The sequence below is a fragment of the Dendrobates tinctorius genome, unplaced genomic scaffold (genome assembly GCF_039654945.1).
Source record: "Dendrobates tinctorius isolate UK_male_01 unplaced genomic scaffold, ASM3965494v1 ptg000127l, whole genome shotgun sequence".
Classification (NCBI taxonomy): Eukaryota; Metazoa; Chordata; class Amphibia; order Anura; family Dendrobatidae; genus Dendrobates; species Dendrobates tinctorius.
Window position 1 is genome coordinate 839,747 of NW_027361795.1, and position 21,866 is coordinate 861,612.

General features: G+C 43.9%; 1 protein-coding gene across 6 annotated transcripts in view; it reads left to right on the forward strand.

Annotated features, from left to right (window-relative positions):
* The window catches only part of LOC141047368 (uncharacterized), a 254,251-nt gene that overhangs the window by 207,696 nt on the left and 24,689 nt on the right, over positions 1-21,866 (forward strand). The gene's annotated exons all lie outside the window — the stretch shown is intronic.

Genomic DNA, 21,866 nt, shown 5'->3' on the forward strand with positions numbered 1-21,866 from the left:
TCGTCGAACTACAACACTTTGATTAAAATTCGGCTGTTCAAGTTTCCGTTCGAGAACGTTTCGTTAAACAAAAGCGTATCTTTTTTTCACATTAATAATGGTTTTCAATGATAATAGACAGTTTTAGGGTATAGTAGCGGTGTCTGGTAGCCAGCGGTGCAGTACACCTGTGAAGGAGCTACACCGTGTGTGTTTCTAATAATTTTTTACCGCATATTGTCCTGAAAATCCTTTTGGGCCTAGTAACTGTGTCTGCTACTCAGAAGAGGAGCCCACGCGTGGACCGAGCTATGCCGCCTGTTTATGAAAGAACCAGTTTTTGACTGCACTTACACCACTTAATACTTTGGGCCTAGTAACTGTGTATGCTACTTAGCAGAGTTGGCCACCCATGAACCAAGCTATGCCGCCTGTTTATGTAAGAACTGTGTGCTACTCAGCAGAGGAGCCCAGCTGTTAAGCAAGCTACAGCACCTGTGGTTTGGACACTTAATTTTTTCACATTCTTTCTGGAATGCCGTTTAGGCCTAATTCCGGAATTACGGTTGACCTGCACTTACTGGGAAATGCTTGTTCGCGGGGAAGAATTGTAATCCCAGATCCCCATCACTAATGGGGTTCAGCGTGTTATCCGCACCTGTAAGCGATACACGCTGGTCCTTTCATTGTAGCACGCGTGCAGCCCCGAACATGTAAGGGCATGACGGACCTGTTATTGGCCGATCTCGCGTGCCAGAGCCTCGCATGTCCCTCTAGTTAGCTGGACGCGGACCGCGGGGGCATGCCTGAGTCTCGTTCCTTAGTGGAATTAAGCTTGCAATCTGTGCAGCTTTTTGTGGATGGCATGGTTGAGGTTGCCCGTGTTGAGTCCAATTAAGCCGCAGGCTCCACTCCTGGTGGTGCCCTTCTGGACATTCCTTTAAGGTTCAGCTTTGCAACCATACTGCCCCCGGAAACCAAACACTTTTCCTGACAGTGACATTCTGGTCAAAGAGCGCGATGACATCACGTCTGTACGCCCTCTGCCTAAACAGTCCAAGTGCAGAGAGATGGAAGATGGGGATGATGAGGAGTCCAGAGTACAGGGATTCCCTAGCGAGGAGACTTATTTAATTGTTTTAAAGGTTGGGAGCAATTTTTGGGGAGCACGATACTCTGGAGAATGATATCTGGGGCCCAACATACACTGGAGCATTCCAAAGGTGGACATCAGTCACTGGAGCAGCATTTACAGGGCCCATTATACACTGGAGCATTAGAAATGGGGCCCATTATATATGGAGCATTATTTGGGCCCAAAAGACACTGGAGCTTCATCCATGGTGAACAACATATACTGTAGCATTATGTGGAGCTCATCATATACTGTATCAAACATTATATGGGACCAATGATTCTGTATGGAGAAATATATGGGCCTCATTACTCTGTATAGCGCACTATGCAATGGCCATAATACTGTATGGAGGAATATACTGTCTGTTTTTGGAGCTATTGGAGAATTTAAAATGGATATCAGTCATGTGATGTAAGAATTGAAGTATTTTTCATTGTACTGTACCGCTATTTCCCATTGACACTCTTTGGCCCTGGGCCCATGAAAATCTGGAGCCTGCACTATCCCCCCCCCACAACTTTAGCCAAATAACCCCCAGTTTTCAATGCCTAACTATTATTATAAAGTAAATTAAATTAAGGTTGACAAGCTTAAGGTTGACAAGCTTAAGGAATAAGAATTGATATTTTTGGCATTAAAATGAGCACTGTAGGTGTGTTTCCTGTCCTCCACTCCCTGCCGACTTTTCTTCCCCATTGACTTACATTGGGTTTCGTGTTTCAGTCGGACTTCGACTTTTCACAATAATCAGCCGATTTCATTCCACCCGACTTTTGCGAAATCGGGTTTCGTGAAACCCGACTCGACCTGAAAAAAGGCAAAGTCGCTCATCTTTAGTCCTAGTATATATGAGGGGACTGTTATAGCTTAATCTATGGACATAACATTGATAGCCTGTGCACTGTAAGCTTGATTTCTAAGAGGGGAACTTGGCCAACATCTATTTTCACATCCCTAAACACCTTACATATAGGTCCTTAGAGTGTGTGCATGTGGTTGCATTTTGGTTGCAGACACCTTCAGAATACATTCTGCCACAATATGTGCGGCACCAAACTCCTTTAACTTCATGATGAAGAAAACAGACGGTTTTGAACAAACCAAGTCTTGTTTACTGAGTTTAGAACATATATACAATGGATAGCAGAAATAATGTGTTGGCTGTTTCTTCTGCATTACCTGACAGAGTGCATAACAGTTTTAGATGGAAGTGACGCGCCCCAGAGGCCGTGGGATACTCAGCGCCGGGCCCATTAACTTCAATGGGAAATGTCACAGTGGCAGTGACCCAGTCCGTGGCCTCAGGCGGTCATGTAAAGGGGTTGACTTAAATGGGGATAAAGTTTATGTAGCGATTCGTGACGCCACCTGTGGTTTCTGGTCAGATTGCATTGTTGCTTCTCTGGGATAGATGTTGGGTGCAGCTAAGATGTTGAAGCCCTCCACAGGTAGAGCTGTAGTCCCAGGGCAGTAGAGATGAGTTGGCAGAAAGTGAGGTTGTGTAGAGAGAAAGATGTAGCAGTGCTGGACGAGTGGCGCAGAAGGAATGCGGAGGACACAATGGCTTGCAGTTCAATGGGCTTTACTCACAGTTCTGCTGTACACACAGATGCCGGCTTCAGTGCTGCGTCCTCCAGGTGAGGGGCCCAGCCATCTTCCAGATAAGATGAAATGCACCTTTCCTGCTTTCCCTGTCAGTGTGTGCCTTTCCTGGCCATCTCCAAACAATATGCTGCTTTTAGCGCTTTACTTCCACTTCAGCACTTCACAGTTATCGTTCTGGGCCAGCAGCTGCGAATCCTGCTCAGACAACGCCTCACTGTTTCTGTGACTCTATATAGCCGCCTTTCCAGTTGGACTAACTGTTGTAGGGGCGATGGTCCATAAAGTAACCAAAGCTGTCGGCTTGCTAGTGTCACCCTGAAGAATGCGATCTAGGCTAGGGGGCCGTTCCCTTTGCGTCCAGTTTCTCCCTCCACCTGACCTGTAGTCAGTGTGGAAAAGGGACCCACGGGGAGTTCGCTCCAGCCTTCTTCCCTAGGGAGCATCCCTTGTATTCCAATCCGTCCAGCAGCCTCTAAGCAGTAGAACTGCTGCTTTCCCTCCCTCAGAGGGATCTGATCTCACTTTCTATCCTGCTTCCACTCTAAGCTAAGCTCCGCCCACCTCGCAGCACTCTTCGTGTTCCAAGCAGGGAGCCATAAAGGGTGCTCTGCTACACTACTGGTGTATGTGGGGTGTTGGAATCTGCGTGGGTGCACCCACCTTACCTGGTAGTGGGGTACCACACCTCTGGGTGAGGTGCAGTACCTCTGTGGCAACTGGATCCTCAGGGGCGCCACAGAAGCACATTACTTGTGAGGGATATTACATATACATAACAGGTTACGATGGGGGCCTCCATGTTCCCTGTACAGGGCCGCACGGGTTAATGTCTTTTATTGTGACCACTGTACCCTAGCTGCATGCTTGTGAACAGTGTAAGGAAGCTCTCTTTAGCTACCACCTTACAGATATGATCGAGCCTGGCTGATCCTGTATTTTTTCACTAGGACCTCCGGGTCTGGTTAACACTGAGACTTGCTTTAACTGCTCTTGCATAAGTACCCAACTTGCCTGCTTGGAGGAGAAACTGACATTTTTGTTGCTTGACAATTAAGGATTCTGCTACCTTTTTTTGATCCTGCTCTTCTCTGCACATGCCAAATATCCAACATCATACAGGGAACAGGGAAAGGAATGAGTGGTGCCTCACCAGAATCCAGATGAACACTGGTGCCAGGAACAAGTGGCTGGATACCACTCATTAACTATATAAAAAGAAAGTAAAGAAGGTTCCAGCACCAGGCGTCTCTTCATTAAAATCTTTAATATTTTATTTCCATGTCAGGAATAAAACATCATGTGGGGACACAGCCCCTAAACGCCTAATGAAGAGATGCTTGGTGCTGGAACCCGGTTTCCTTTCTTTTGCTACATGCCAAATATGGCTGACAATGTTGAGAGTACAGTTCCTTTTTCTGTAGCTAAATTAGACTGACTGAAAAACAGGAGCTAACTCCTAGTGGCCCACTTACTCCTCCCCAAACAATGGACTGGCTTTACAGTTAACCCTGTCCACCCCTACTTTCAGGAAAACTGCAGCCTACATAAGGATAAAAACACACAAACCAACTGGTCACATTAAATACACATTCAGAAGTCTTCAAAGACGATGTTCAGACATCTTCTCCACCTTTATACATTTGTATGTCTAGTCATTGAATCTATAGTTTTGCTAATAGCCAGAGCTGTGAACAGCCGTAGCTGTGACAATTACTAATAGATTATTATGCATCCATCATTATACTTTTATCTATGTGCCATATGAAGCATAAGATTGCCTCTAATTTCATGCATAATGGGCATAAAACAAAATGCAAAAGCATTCATGTGATATAACCATAATGTAGCACTGCTCCAGCATGTCATAGCATTGTCTAGTAATATGTGATCACAATGGGTTAGCCTTTACTTTTAGTTCTCAAATTATTAAAGCATTTCCATTAAAGAGATATCCCCGTCTTAATAAATGTGTATTGTTATATAAGCAATTTTACAATTTACTGCTTATTAAAATAAATTTTCAGCCTTTCTTGAGATATTAACACTTTTCTTTTCTTTAGAAAACAGCTTGTTGCCTTGGAGACCGACCACTGGTGCTAGACAGCACAACATGCAGTGTTTACAAACTATTGAGTTTTTAGGCTATGTGCCCATGCTAGCATTTTTAAACGCTTAGGAAACTGATCACCTTCCCAGAAAACGCGCGTCTTTTTTCCGTGCGATTCTTGCGCGTTTTGTGCAAAAAAGCCGTGCGTTTTTTACGCGTTTTTTGACGCGTTTTCTGGGAACATGGGGGGAGGCTAAAAACACTCAGCAATGCAGAAATTAATGAGCATGCTGCGTTTTTAGCCACTAAGCGATTCCTGAGCGGTTAAAAATGCATGCATTGGCACAAAAAGCCAAAAAAGCACGCAAATTAATTTGAAGCATCTTTTAAGCGTTTCTGCAGCTTCTGATCCGGCACAAACGCTGCGGAAACGCTTAAAAAAGTGCAACGTGAGCACACAGCCTAAAGTACAGATTTGAAGCTGGCCAAGATCTTGTTACCTCCTCTAGGCCAGGTTCAGCACAGTGCATTGCAAGCTAAACAGCAGTGGTGGTCGGTCACCTGGGCAATGTGCTGTAAGCAAAAGAAAAATGTTAATATCATGATGATCACAACTGATAGATTAGAATCAACCCCTGGGATTCATAGACTTCTGAGGCATTTGTGTTAGATTCCTTAGGGCCCCGCTACATTTAGCGATGCACCAGCGATCCCGACCACGATATGACCCGGTCAGGATCGCTGGTGCTTCGCTAAATGGTCGCTAGTGAGCTGCCACACAGGCAGATCTCAGCAACAACGCAGCAATGCAGCAGCGATCGTTACTTACCTGTCAGACGCGGCGATGATGACGTCCTCCGCCTGCGTCCACACGTCGCTCGTCGGCGCCAGCAGGAAGCCGCCGACGAGAAATGGACCAGGCCGATCTTGCGCGATCACCGATAACTAGAGGGGGAGCCGGTCGGAGGTAAGTATCACATGTAGCGATATCGCTAGCAATATCGTTGCTGCGTCACAAAATCGGTGACGCTTTAGCGATATTGCTATGTGTAAAGCCCCCTTTAGTCTCTTAGTCAATTGGCCACATTGATAATTGATAACAATCAAAACTGAAAAGCAGTTTAGTGTAATACATCAGAAGTTTGCAGGCAGGTTTCATAGATAATGGCGCAGTCTCTAATATGGATAAAGAGACCCTGTCATTTAAAATAACGCTATTAACATGCAGATTTGGGGTTAATCTGCAGGTTGATAGCCTTCTGACACTGTGTGGCACCTGCACTGAGAGCCCCGCTGCCAGGAGGAAATTAAGTTGATTACTCAGTAGCACTCCACTTCCAGTCATATTTATGGCACCGGTTTCAATCACCACTCAGTGTATAGAAAATGGTGGCTGCAACCATGCCCCCTTCAATGACTGACAGCCGGTCCTAATGGTCCTAATGAGAGTCCTCTCAGTGCAGGCGCCACACAGTGTTAGAACACTATAACCTGAAGATTAACCCCATATCTGCAGGTTAATAGCATTATTTTGCATGACAGCTTCCCTTTAGCATCTGTTTAGTTGAACTAGGTTATGAGTCAAGAGTGCTCAAAATTTTGCATCCTCCCATTTTCCTTTTTGTAATTTTTAAATTTAAAAATGATAATATATATATATAGTGGTGTAGTAACCACTGTGTCCACTAGGGGGCGCTGTGTGGAGGTCTCAAGAGAGAGGATGAGTGGCAGAATCCTGAAGGACGGTTGTGTATCTCAAGTTGGTTGGCCTTGAGAAGGAGACTTAGGTATGTGTGTTGATCAGCAGTGATACTGCTGAGGTGCTGCTTTAATATGTCAGGGAGAAGTCTCCAAGTAACTAGGGAGATGGGCGGGCCTGGTTACCTGCAAACCCATCCAGGGGGTGTGTTTAAAGAACACTGTTGTAAAGGGTGTAAATGCTTGAAGGACCTGTGATGAGGTCAGAGTTATGTGACCCGGTGGGCGTGGCTATGAACCATATAATGTGGCCAGGGTGAGTCACATGGGGTGAATGCTGGGACCAGGTTGGTCCAGTGTGGAAGGTCCCATCTGAGTGAGATGGGGCTGCCTTCTGACAGCAAGTGAACGCTGTGTTAATGGCTGCATGTGCCTGGTAATTCCCTGGAGGGAATGGACGACTGCAGCATGGAGAAAGAACCATGCGTGAACCCTGACGGGTGAGATAACTGAGAGGCTGAAGAGCCTGAGTAATGGACATTGTGTAACCTGTGTGACCACAGGCTTAGCAGAGTGAAGCTCTGTCATGGACGCTATGCTGATTATATGATCTTTATGCTGCTGTGGGTTTATGATGCTGAATAAACCGCATGGACTGTTTTGGTTTAATGGAAAACCTGTGCCGGACGTGATTTATTGGCTGCTAAGCGAGTATCCCCTACCCGAATGACAACGCTACCTTACAATATATACTACAGTTAGGTCCATATATATTTGGACAGAGACAACATTTTTCTAATTTTGGTTCTAGACATTACCACATTGAATTTTAAACAAAACCATTCAGATGCAGTTGAAGCTCAGACTTTTAGCTTTCATTTGACGGTATCCACATTAAAATTGGATGAAGGGTTTAGAAGTTTCAGTTCCTTAACATGTGCCATATATATATATATATATATATATATATAGTGCTGGGCAAATTAATTGGGACAAAGCATCTTTTTAAGTAAAATCGTAAGTTGGTTACCAGTCAGTGATTCAAGCCAGTTTTAACTGCTTTGAACAGGTGTGAGTGCCTGTTCAAAGCAGTTAAAACTGGTTTGAATCACTGACTGGTAACCAACTTATGATTTTACTTAAAAAAAATGCTTTGTCCCAATTAATTTGCACAGCACTGTATATTGCCTAAAATATAAACCAAAGTGTCATCTTTAACTTTAGACCTTTTAGAGATCATTTCATCTTTATCTTGCTTAACTTTTCACAATAACAGTATTTTTGACCAGGGGTGCACAAACTTTTACATGCCACTGTATTCTTGTGTCATATTGTTCTACGTTAAAATTGTTAATGCTACTGTTCATATAAAATCATGAAATTGATTATCGAACATTTTATTGTAAATTTGATGAAATTTTCTTTGTACAGTATATTCTGGGTCCAGTTCCTCAAATTTTTATGCCAACATCCTGGAGTAAAAAGCTTTAAAAGTCACATAATTTTGGTGCAACTAGTGGTTATGCTAAAATGATTAGACTTTTGGCATTCTTACGCCATTTTTTCCCAGCTCTGACAAAGTGAGCAGAGCTGGGGCAGGACAGGTGCGTGGAGACCACTGCTCGTCAGATTTATGATCAGTGGCGACATTTGCTACACAACAAATTTTACTCCAATAAGGATTGGAATAGGATTTGGGTCGAGGTACAGAGGGGCACATCACTTGTAAAACATTACTGATTCAAAAATGGGTGTAATCCTCTTCAAGAATTCGAAGCATCGGACTCCATCTCATCTCCTCATCAAGACTGTCAAGAACAACACTAGTCTTGATGAATTGGGCCCTGTGAATTCATGTATTCATAGTAATTTGTATCATTTATTGGATTTTCACACTGAGCACACCTACTCCTCAGATTATCTGTGTGTGTGAACACCATGTTCGATGTCACGAAGTGTCAATCGCTATAGAACCATATCATTCAGGATTCTCATCCTATATACGAGGGGCGATCCAAAAGTAATGATAATCGGTTATTTCTATTGCACACAGAAATTAAAATAAAATGTTTTCTTCTCTGTTAGGTACCCACTAGTCCAGGAAAAAAAAATCACTTAAATAGGCCACGATTCCCGGGAGCTACATTCATTTGAATATGAACTGCCAAGGAGTGAACATCAAAATGGAAAAAAATGAGCTCAGAGCTGTCATCAAATACCTCTGCTTGAAAAAAATGTCTACCAAAAACATACACAGCGACTTAGTGGAAACATTGGGGGACTCTTCTCCATATTCCACAGTTGCACGCTGGGCCAAGGAATTTAAGCTGGGAAGAACATCGACGGAAGATGAACATCGCGAAGGACGCCCATCCATGTCCCTCAATGAAGAAAATGTGAAAAAAGTTGAAGTTGTGTTGGCAGATCGAAGAGTGACTATCAGGCATGTAGCTGAGGTCACAGGGATCTCATATGGCAGTATTCAAAGAATCCTTGCAAAAGAATTGCATATGAGAAACGTCTCCGCGCGTTGGGTGCCAAAAATGTTAACCGACGAGCAAAAGAAGAAACGAGTTGACATTTCAATAGCAAATCTCGAAAAGTTCCAAGCAGACAAGGAGAATTTTTTGTCACTTTTTTGACCATGGATGAGACCTGAATCTACCACTTTGATCCCGAAACTAAACAACAATCGATGATATGGAAACGAGCCGACGAACCGACGCCGAAGAAATTCAAAGTGTCAAGCTCAGCAGTGAAGGTTATGGCGTCCGTTTTTTGGGACGCTGAAGGAATTATTATGGTGGACTATTTGGAGAAGGGAGCCACTATTACGGGCTCCTACTACGCAGAACAAATAAGAAGATTGCGGGAGGCTATCAAGGAGAAAAGGCGCGGCAAACTGCGGGCTGGAGTGCTGTTTCACCAAGATAAAGCACCGGCTCACAAAGCTGCAGTTGCCATGGCTACCATTCAAGAAGCGGGCTTTGAACTGGTGGAACATCCCCCCTATTCCCAGATCTAGCCCCCAGTGACTTCTTTCTCTTTCCTCGGCTCAAGGAACACCTTCGGGGCAAGAAATTTGGCGACAATAGCGACGTGATAACCGCTGTTGGGGAGTTTTTTGAGGGTCAAGATCAAGAATTTTTTTCGAAGGGAATTCTAAGTTTAGAAAAGAGATGGACTAAATGTATAGACTTGTTAGGCGACTATGTAGAAAAATAAAAAATTTTTTTGACTATATTCATTGTGTTTATTATTGATTATCATTACTTTTGAATCGCCCCTCGTAAATGCTGGTATGACATTGTTTGCTTGTCATCATGAGTTACGATCATATCGCCTTCATCATTTAGGAGATTATTGGCTTGTGTAAACGAACCCTTGGTTTTAAAAATATTAAGAAAAATGTTGTGACACTCACCATGTTGAAGTAAATTTCAAAAGCCCTTTATTTGACCTTTAGGGTGCAGGCATTAGAATTGGACATGGAGGCTAGGGAGGAATGCGGTGAGTGCAGGAGTGGACGACATCCGTTTCGCTTGTTACAGCTTCAACGGGACTTAAACCCGTCCACTCCAGAAAAATTTTTCTTAATATTTTTATGATGACATGTTCTTTTCCTTGCTGAGCACCACAGACCTGTTGAAAATGCTGCATGATATTCAGTTAAATAGAGGAAGATTGTTTATCACAATGTGTGTGAAAAAATTACTCTCTAGCGCGGTTCACTTTTTTCTTGGCTTGAACCCTTGGTTTTGCATCAAATTTTGGCCTTTTTCAAGGTTTGGTAAATTTTTGATCATTTAGGCAAATTGTGAAGGAAAAAAAACATTAATTGTAACGTTTTGTAAAATTGCGTTTACACCTTTATTTAGCCAGGGAGATCAGTAGAAGCCGTGTATAAATATATAATAAAAATTAGAATGAGAGACTTAAAACGTTCAGTTTCAGGCTTTGTACTATTGAAAATAGACAGTAACCTATCTTTATGTAGTTAGAAAATGAGAATGTAGGTAAGAGAAACCACATATGGCTGGTGAAAGTAGGGCAGGGGGGATGAAGATAATTTGTAGATAAGGCTTTGCCTGGTCAATCCAGGTTTACAGATGGTAAAGGTTTGTTGCATAAGTCTTCCTTGTGTAACTAGGATTTCAGATTTAACTTTTGATATGCTGAAATGGCTCACAAGCAAATTGTCCTTCAAGTCAAAGCTAATAAATGGAGGTTTGGCCTGTTATACTTACAGTTTACTGTTCATGGTAATTGAAATCTGTGAATGTTAAAGACTTTCCATTATCACATAGCCAGTCTAAAGCCCCTGTTACACATTGCGATATCGCTAGCAATATCGCTGTAGTCACCGATTTTGTGATGTTGCAGCGATATTGCTAGCGATATCGCTGCATGTGATACTTACCTCCGACCGGGTCCCCCGCTGGTTATCGCTGATCGCGCGAGAAGCTGCTGGACCATTCCTCGTTGGTCACTTCCTGCTGTGACGATGAGCGACTCGTGGAGCCGGGCGAGAGGACGCAGGATCGCCGCGTCTGACAGGTAAGTAGCGATCCCCGTCCCCTGAGTGGCAGCTCACTAGCAACCACCTAGCGATGCACCAGCGATCCTGACTGCGTCATATCGCTAGTCGGGATCGCTGGTGCATCGCTAGGTGTAACGGTACCCTAAGGGTCCCGTTTCACATAGCAATGCTCCAGGGATCCCGACAACGATACGAACTGGTAAGGATCGCTGGTGCCTCGCTACATGGTCGCTAGTAAGCTGTCAAACAGGCAGATCTATTCAATGACGCAGCAACGATACGGCGATCCGTATAGCAACCTTGCCGGTCGTTGGGACTTTGTCACACAGCAACTATTCTGATGACTCACGCCTACATCCCTGAGTTCTGCTTCGCCAACGAGGTCACTCGTCGTCGTCAAACACAGCGATGCATGCTGGCCAGCGGGACGCCAATGATCAAAAAATGGCCTAGGACATTCGAGCACGATCAGCAATATCCAGCGGGGGGGCCGGTCGCCGCTATGTGTCACACGTAGCGAGATCGCTGGCGAGATCGCTGTTCTTTCACAAAATCTGTGATGTTTCAGCGATCTCCCTAACGATCTCTTTATGTGAGACGGGGCCTTTAGGCCAAATGATATAACTCGCAATAAAGTAGGCACATATCAATCAAATTATTGTATCCTGGTAGTTTCCTGGTCCTTTCCTTTGACTGAGAATAACGATAGAAAAAAGGCAAACTGTTTTTATTTTCTTTGTTTCTAAAAGAAGATTCTAGAGTCTTCTTCTTTTACTTATCCTGCAGCCACAATAGATTTGGAACCACCAAGGACCCCTGACAAAGCATTTGCAAAATGCACATTGGTTCCTTGGTGGGTGAGTAAGTTACTCTTTCTTATGTGTGATTCCTCAGCTTTCCCATTGGGGTTTACTCTGTACGTCATGTGCACATAACTTGCCTGTTTCTACGCACTCTGCCTACAATTTATGATACTGTGGTGCCCCTGAGGATCCAGTTGCCACAGAGGTACTGCAGCTCACCCAGAGGTGTGTTACCCCACAACCAGGTAAGGTGAGTGCACCCTACCAGATTCCAACACCCACTCCCCACACACACCAGTAGTGTAGCAGAGCACCCTTTATGGCTCCCTGCTTGGAACACGAAGAGTGCTGAGAGGTGGGTGGAGCGTAGATTTGGAGGGAGAATCCTAGGCTGAGATTAGGACAGTTTCCCTGAGAGGGAAGGCAGGTGAATGATGTGTCTGCAGCAGCTCCTGACTGTATGGGGAGCGCCAGACGAATTGGACTACAAACAGCAGATTCTTCACAGGGAAGATCGGTTCTTCCAGGGACACGGTTGGAAAGTTATTGCGTGAGTCCCATTCCACGCTGACGGCCGTCAGGTGGAGGAAGGAACCGGACTGGTCGCAAAGGGAATGGCCCCTAGTCTAGATCGCATTTCTCTGGGTGCCACTAGCAAGCCGATAGCTTTGGTTTCTTTATGGACCATCGCCCCTACCACAGTTATTTCAACTGGAAAGGCGGCTATATAGTATCACAGAAATGGTGAGGCATTGTCTGAACAGGATTCGCAGCTGCTCGCCCAGAACGATAATTATGAAGTGCTGGAGTGGAAGTAGGCGGAAAGGCAGCATTTAGTTTGGAGATGGCCAGGAAAGGAACACACTGACTGGGAAAGCTGGAAAGGTGCATTTCATCCTATCTGGGAGTTATCTTGACCCCTCACCTGGAGGACTCAGCACTGAAGCGGGTATCTGTGTGCGCACCAGACTGTGAGTAAAGCCTTTGGAACTACATGCCATTGTGTCCTCCACTTTATTCCTGCGCCGCTCCGCCAGCACTGCAACATCTTCTCTCTGCACTAACTCACCATCTACCAATTCATCTCCACTGCCCTGGGACTACAGCTCTACCTGTGAAGGGCTTCAACATCTCAGCTGCATCACATCTGTCCCAGAGAAGCAACACTGCACGCTGGTCATTCTGACCAGAAACCACAGGTGGTGTCATGAATCACTACATAAACTTTATCCCCATTCAACTCTGCCCCCTTTACATGACCACCTGAGGCCACGGACCGGGTCACAGCCACTGTGCCATTTCCCATTGAAGTCAACAGGACCAGCGCCGAGTATCCCACGGCCTCTCGGGCACGTCAATACCATTATAAAATAATATATTTGATAAATTCTTGTTGTGCCTGGGCAGGGGAATATTGAATTACCGATTTTGTTGTGGAGTCTCATTATTAATGTGTGACCTTCAAATATCTCTATTACGGATTACTACATATTGTATGCACATATAAATTTGTTCATATATATCTACCCGGGCTAATAGAAACCTTTTGATATTATTACATGATAATATATCTGATAAAACATTTGCTATGCTGGGCAGTATGAATATTGAATCACCCCACTCATTATAGTGCCCCCATTTTCTCACCCACCATTTTATGTGTCTGTCTTTTGGATTTTATAAATGTTGATTCCAATTAAATATACAACTTTGATTATTCTTTGAAATTAAATTAGTCCTGGCATTTTTTTCTTTTTCAGTGCTTATACTGCATGATATCCCCACAGTGAATTCCCTCCACAGTCCCACCTCAAGCACATTACACAAATTATGAATACAAGACAGTGTCTCCACCAAAGTATGATGCTGCCAAAGTAACCCCAACACAGTATGATAGCTCCACAGCTCCCCTATACATATGGAGACACCACAGCCCCCTATACACAGTATGATGGTCCCTAACCCCTCCACAAACAGTATATATGACACTCACACATAATAAAAAGATGTTCCTTACAGCCCCAACATGCAGTATGACGGGGCCCACATCCCTCTTAATAGTATGACGGCCCCTACACACAACAGGTGTCCCTCACAGATGTCACAGGCAGTGTGAGAGCCCCCACACACAATATAATGCCACCCACGGCTCCTCACAAAGTGTGATGTCCCTTACAGCCTGAACAGTATGAGGTGCCCCAGACAGTATGAAGGATCCTACACATATTATGATGTCCCCCGCAGCCCTCCACTCAGTATAAGGACCCCCACAGTCTCCAACACATTATGGGGACACCCACACATAATTTTCTCCACTGTCTGCTCTGGTCAGTGCACTGGAGGCTCTGTCCGCACAGAATGATCGATGTCCCTTTAAATTCTGAAACATGCTAATGGCAATTGGTTTCCTACAGGACATTTCTTATAACATCTTAAAGGCTATGTACAACTTTGCATACATTTTTTTAAATTGTTCATATTGCTTCTTAAATGCAAAGTTAAAGGGGTTGTGCCCTTTCTGAAAAAGAAGATCTTGGTTCACAAGCCCAGTTTGCTACTAAAAGAAAAAAAAAACCTTCTCTGGTTCACTGCTAAGGTTCTGCCGCTGCTCCTGATGTCTGTAATTGACTGCTGTGCCGACACGCTGAACGTCGTTACCGCTAAGCTCAGTGATTGGCTGCAGTGCTTTTGACGTGATGTCAGTACTGCAGCAAATTACAAATACCGGGAGCAGCAGTGTATACTCAGCAGTAGACCCATGGATGATGAGGAAAGTGTAGTTTACTTTTCAGAAATAAAATGTGTATGGAGACTGGGGTTTTCAATTCCTTGCAGCAATTTTCTAAATAGTATTTACTAAAAGCAATTTCTATTTTGCTGCTGCAGAGCATCTGTAAGTCTTTTATCTAGCTGAGTGCTTTTGCAAAACAATTACAAATCCATCAGAACTCATGATTCTGATAGCTTCCCTGGCTATTCCCTTCCTTATCTTAGCAAAAAAGGAAAGCAAAAGAAATGAAAAAAAGTGCCAGATAGAAGCTGTGCTGAAATATGAGCTAACAAAGACAGCAGCACCCTGGATAACACAGATTTCACATCCAGCCTACATTACTGAGAGAATCACTCCCTCAAGAGAAAAAGCCGAAACTTACACATTCCTACTTTACTGCAGGACAGTGTACATTTTGGGTAGTCCTTGTCTTTTTCATTTTTAGAATAACAGTAAACGTTCCACAGAAATGAATGATCTTACATTCAGGATTTATTTCCCATTGCTTAAATAATGCTGACATATTCTGTAGCGCAGTACACAAGGCATGGAAAAACTATCAGGATGGATTTTTCTTTTTCGGGAAGCAAAGCAGATTATACTTTGCTCATTGTCAGCGACATTTTTAACAAGTCTGCTTTTGCATCGCCAATAAATGCTCCGTGTCTGCCCAGGTAGAAAAAAAATGTTCTTGTAACACAAGAGTTATTTCCCTATGGACATAGGTAATTGAAATAGTGAAAAGCTGTAGAAAAGCAATCTGATGCAAGAGCAAAACATGATCACATTGTAAGAAGAAGATTAAATGAAGCCGAGAATTGTATCCACTTCTGTGGAGCGCATTCCTGATCCCTGCTAGTGCCACTCCACAATGCACAAAATATAGGATGAGTTTTCATAATTGACATATAAATGTTTTATTTCCCAAAACATTCGCAGCTGTTTGATGCATTTTAGTTACTGACCTAAAATCACATGAACACTGAGCCCCCAAATCATAGAATAATCATAAAGCAATCCGCCTTCTCAGCACCTGTAAAGGCCAGGGACATCTTTTGGCATGAAAAAAAAAAAGATTTTACTATGTTAGTTTCTTAAGTTAATGAAGTTACGCTAAGTTTCAGTTGGCAAGCTTAATTTGTTCATTCGTTTTTAGATCTCGAGTTATACAGTGACTCCTTCCCAATATTATATACTACATACTAATACACTAATAATATACCATAATGAACCACTAAGTGAGTCCATCTTTTGAGAAACATTAGTACTGTCTCTTTGTCTTCTTAACCCCCTTCTATAACATGATGCTGGCAGATCAGATTGCATGTTCAATGTGAGTACCCTGAAACACAGTGTCTGCAAATTGAGATGTTGTTTTTGGCTTTTCATCTAAAGGGCCAGTCACACTAAGCGATATCGCTAGCAATATCGCTATAACTAGTGACGTTATAGCGATATTGCTAGCGATATCTCTGTGTCTGATACTTACCTCCGACCGGCTCCCCCGCTGGTTATCGCTGATCGCGCGAGAACGTTCAGGACCGCTTCTCGTCGTCAGCTTCCTGCGGCGCTTCCTGTGGAGAGACGAGCGTGGAGCCGGGCGGGAGGATGTCAGGATCGCCTAGTGTGACAGGTAAGTAGCGACCCCCGTCCCCTGCGATGTCGCTGGTGAGATCTGCCTGTGTGGCAGCTCACTAGTGACCACTTAGCGATGCACCAGCGTTCCTGACCGCGTCATATCGCTGGTCGGGATCGCTGGTACATCGCTAAGTGTGACAGTACCTTTAGTCATGTGGCAAGGTTCGTTAGAGAGTCGATATTGACTTTTAGGATTGCTACTTCCACTAGAGTTCTAGTCCTCTCGCTCTCTGAAGAGACAATTTGCATATTTCTCAGGGGAGCATTGCAAGGCTTGAAAGTTTCCTCACCTTCGCATGTCAGGCTTGACATGTCACTCTCCACAAGGAGAAATGTTACAACTTGAATCCAGGTTCCTTTTAAGAACACAATTGATAACAATGAACAAGATGTTCCCGATTACATCTAAAGGCTTCTTATGACTATGTCCCCATCTGTAATCATCCGAAGTTAAAGACATTGAGGGACTTAGTGAGGATTAGTGGCTGCTAATCAAGGAAACAGGTACTTGATGCCAGTGAAGCAACCGCGATTAACCAGTATGAGCACAGAAAAAGCTCAGCTGATTCCATAATAAGGCAATTTAGATCTATAAATGACTACAATATGCACTACAGAATAAATGATGGAAAAAGAATTTGAAATATTAGAAGTATGATGTTCACATCCTCGGGGGAGAGTTATTAAACAATTTATTAATCAACTTACACCAGTTTTCTGGCTGAAAAAAGTTTAAAATGTTGTTACATGCGAGCAAAACATTGCAATTTTTTTCCACTTTTACTCTGCTCTCCCCACTTTCATAAAACTTGCCAAGCTCAGTGGGAGACGCACAACAATGTGAGGCTTAAAGCGAACCTGTCAGAAGGATTTTGCTAAGTAACCTAGAGATACTGTCAGGTTGGAAGTGTTATACTGATACTGGGGTGAAGAAATTTGTCTTGTGGTTCATGTGTAATTAGTGTTAGAAGTTTGCAGCTAATGATATGCTCGTGCTGCGAGGCGGGACTGTAGACAAAGTCATCTTCCTGCTCTATGCCTGAGAAACAAAGAAGAGACCTGCCCACAGTCCAGCCCCGAAGAACAAACAACCTGTCTCTATGACGAAGAACATGTTTGTGCTTCGGGGTGGGACTGTGGTCAGGTTTTTTCTTACTGTATCTTTTGCCAGTTCCTCAGTAAGTAAGTACAGTAAGAAAGTACCCTCACTTGTCTTCCCTTCTTTTGAGGTCCATGCCGTCAGACTCTACACCCCCTTCTCCATGCGAGTGGCGGTGGTGTATCGTCCTCCCGGCCCCTCCCATCAGTTCCTGGATCATTTTGCCACTTGGCTTCCACATTTTCTCTCCTGTGACATCCCTACCCTCATCATGGGTGATTTCAACATCCCCATTGCTCTTCCCCTCTCACCATCTGCTACTCACCTTTTATCTCTAACCTCCTCATTTGGCCTTTCGCAGCTTACTAATTCTCCAACGCATGAAGACGTAAACTCCCTCGACTTGGTCTTCTCTCGGCTTTGTGCAGTGGATGATTTTGCAAACTCCCCTCTCCCGCTCTCTGACCACAATCTTCTTTCATTCTCTATCAAGAACTGCCATGCTGCTCAGGTCACCCCCACTGTCCATACTTATAGAAACATACAGGCCATTAACACCCAGAAACTTATGAAGAACTTGCCGTCTTCATTGGCCCCTATCTCCTCCCTCTCCTGTCCTGATTCTGCATTGAAGCATTACAATGAAACACTTCAAAGTGCCCTGGATGAATTTGCACCCCCTATAAATAGAACACCACAACGCAGACGGCGACAACCCTGGCACACGGTGCAAACACGTTTCCTGCAGCGGTGCTCCAGGTGCGCCGAACGTCTGTGGAGAAAATCCAATCTACCCGAAGATTTCATCCATTTTAAGTTTATGCTTAGAACATACAACACTGCCCTTCACCTCTCCAAACAAACCTATTTCAACACCCTCATCACCTCACTGTCCAATAACCCGAAACGTCTCTTTGACACTTTTCATTCTCTACTCAATCCAAGAGTACAGGCCCCAACCACGGAGCTCCGAGCTGACGATCTGGCCAATTACTTCAAAGAAAAAATTGACCAGATCCGACAGGAAATTATCTCCCAATCACCTCATACCATGCACTGTCCTCCCTCCCCCACTGCATCGAACTCACTCTCTGATTTTGAACCAGTCACAGAAGAAGAAGTAAGCAGGCTCCTTGCATCTTCTCGCCCAACTACTTGCACCAGTGACCCATTTCCGTCACAGCTCCTTCAGTCCCTTTCCCCTGCTGTCACCCCTCACCTAACTAAAATATTTAACCTCTCTCTCTCTTCTGGTATTTTTCCCTTCTCATTTAAGCATGCCATCATACATCCACTACTTAAAAAACCATCCCTCGACCAAAACTGTGCCGCTAACTATAGACCTGTCTCTAATCTTCCCTTCATCTCTAAACTCCTGGAACGCCTGGTCCACTCCCGTCTTATCCGCTATCTCTCAGAAAACTCTCTTCTCGACCCTCTCCAATCTGGTTTCCGCTCTTTACACTCCACTGAAACTGCCCTCACTAAAGTCTCTAATGATCTGCTAACAGCTAAATCAAATGGTCACTACTCCATGCTAATTCTCTTGGATCTCTCTGCAGCATTCGACACTGTGGATCATCAGCTCCTCCTCACTATGCTCCGTTCCATTGGCCTCAAGGATACCGTTCTCTCCTGGTTCTCCTCCTATCTCTCTGACCGCTCCTTTACTGTATCTTTTGCCAGTTCCTCCTCCTCTCATCTTCCCCTTACTGTTGGGGTCCCCCAAGGATCGGTTCTAGGTCCCCTCCTCTTCTCCTTGTACACTGCCCCTATTGGTCAAACAATCAGTAGATTTGATTTCCAGTACCATCTCTATGCTGATGACACCCAATTATACGCTTCTTCTCCTGACATCACGCCAGCCTTTCTAGAAAACACCGGCGATTGTCTAAACGCTGTGTCTAATATCATGTCCTCACTATATCTGAAACTGAACCTGTCAAAGACTGAACTCCTGGTGTTTCCTCCCTCTACTAATGTACCTATACCCGACATTGCCATTTCTGTGTGTGGTTCCACTATTACTCCCCAGCAACAGGCCCGCTGTCTTGGGGTCATACTTGATTCCGAGCTTTCCTTTGCCCCCCACATTCGATCACTGGCTCGCTCTTGTCATCTGCACCTCAAAAACATTTCTAGAATTCGACCTTTTCTTACCTTTGACTCTGCAAAAACTCTTACTGTTTCTCTTATTCATTCTCGTCTCGACTATTGTAACTCTCTTCTAATCGGTCTCCCTCTTACCAAACTCTCCCCCCTCCAATCTGTCTTGAATGCTGCAGCCAGGATCATATTCCTCACCAATCGTTACACCGATGCCTCTACCTTGTGCCAGTCATTACACTGGCTACCCATCCACTCCAGAATTCAGTATAAACTTATTACCCTCACTCACAAAGCCCTCCATGGCTCAGCACCACCCTACATCTCCTCCCTTGTTTCAGTATACCACCCTACCCGCGCCCTCCGTTCTGCTGATGACCTGAGATTAGCATCCTCAATAGTCAGAACCTCCCACTCCCGTCTCCAAGACTTTACACGTGCCGCGCCAGTTCTTTGGAATGCACTTCCCAGGTCAATACGATTAGTCCCCAATGCCCACAATTTTAAGCGTGTCCTGAAAACGCATTTATTCAGACTGGCCTACCACCCCAACACATTAACCTAATCTATCCCTGTGTGGCAGAGCCAAAAGTTTTACCATAACCATGTTCCCCGCATCATGTTCCCACATGCTTTATGCCTCCATTAGCCCTCTGTGTCTGTACTGTTACACACTTAACATTATGACTGGTCCATACAATCAGGGTAACTGTGGGTACCTTTCGTGTCTCCCTCTTTCCTCATAGACTGTAAGCTTGCGAGCAGGGCCCTCTTTCCTCTTGGTATTTGTTATAATCTACTGTATGTGATTATTGTTATGCTGTAATGTCTATTGTCTGTACAAATCCCCTCTGAAATGTAAAGTGCTGCGGAATATGTCGGCGCTATAAAAATAAAATGTATTATTATTATATTATTATTTCTTGGTTTCTCTGGCTTAGAGCAGGATAGAGCAGGAAGATAAGACTCTGCCCACAAGTTCTGCCCTGGAGCATGAGCATATCATTAGCTGCAAACTTCTAACACTAATTACACAAGAACCACAAGACGAATTTCTTCACCCCGGTATCATTTTAACAGTGTAACAGTCAGCCTAACAATATCTGTAGTTTACTGAGCACAATCCTGCTGATAGGCTCAGTTTAAGGTGGCCATGAAATCTTAATAAAGTCATTGGGATGGACTGGACATGCAATGTTACGACATTTTCCAAAAGAAGTTGAGGAATAAAACATAATGTCTGAACCTTTTTCCTCAAGGTAGCTAATTCACTGTCAAAGGTGTTTGACAGTGGTGTATTACCCTCTCTTCACTGTGGAAAAATGTATTCTCAGATAAATCAAGCATGTATGTATATAGCGGATCATGAGTAATAATTGTTGACTGACAGTTTTTGAATATATATGAAAACCTTTGCCTATGTTCACATCTACATTCCTTAACATTTAAATTACAACACCAAGAGGGTAAAGTATTAGCATTATAAAAATCCCAGTATCGACAGACATGTTAATGTTATGCAAATTCTGAAAAAAAAAAATGGAATAAAAATGTTCAAAACATGTATGAGCTCCACATGTAGACATACCCACATTTACATGCCTTGGTATTCCATTAATGAGGTTATTAATGGTTGTTGAAGGAATGTTCTGCCACGCTGAATGCACTTGGGCATCTTCTGCTGGCAGATATTTTTGCAATTGCCAATCCATGACATCCCAGATATTCTTGAAGGGATGTAAATCTAGAGATGCTGCAGATCATGGTACCACATTTAGGTCATTCAGGCTTCTCAGAATAGCAAAAACAACATGTGGCCTGGCAATGTTGTGCTGAAAAATGGCTTCTGGGACACTGTAGAGAAAAGTCCGTAAATCTGGTTCTTTGATTAATCCATTTTGGACTGCAAGGGAAATAGGATATCACATTCCAAGCCTAAAGCATCACACAATGTCTACAAAAATGATCAGAAGGCACTTGCACGACATTGAGCTCCAAACCAGAAGTTGAGCTACAGGAGTTCTATTGACTTCACACAACCAATCTCAAAGGCTCATCATACTGCAGAGCAAATTGGCACAGCAGCTTGGAATGGAAGTCTATAGTCTTCAGCGATAAGTTCTACCTTTGTCTTTGGCACAGTGATAGCCAGAGATTGGTCTGGAGACCACATGGGCAAGCTTTCATAAAGGCCCTACTAGCCAACCATTCCACTAGACTCACTAATTCTTCCTCTCTGCCTTCTCCTAAATTTAAGTAGAGACAGCACTACATGACTGAATACAGGGTACCTCATGTGCGGCACCCTGGACTCAATGGTGCTCTAAAAATAAATAATAATTATTATTATAATAATATTTTCCATCTGACATGTCTCTGAGAGTTTGACGTGAACCTCTCCACATCTATCTTCAAGCTTCAAAGGCTCCCTACCTCTACCTCA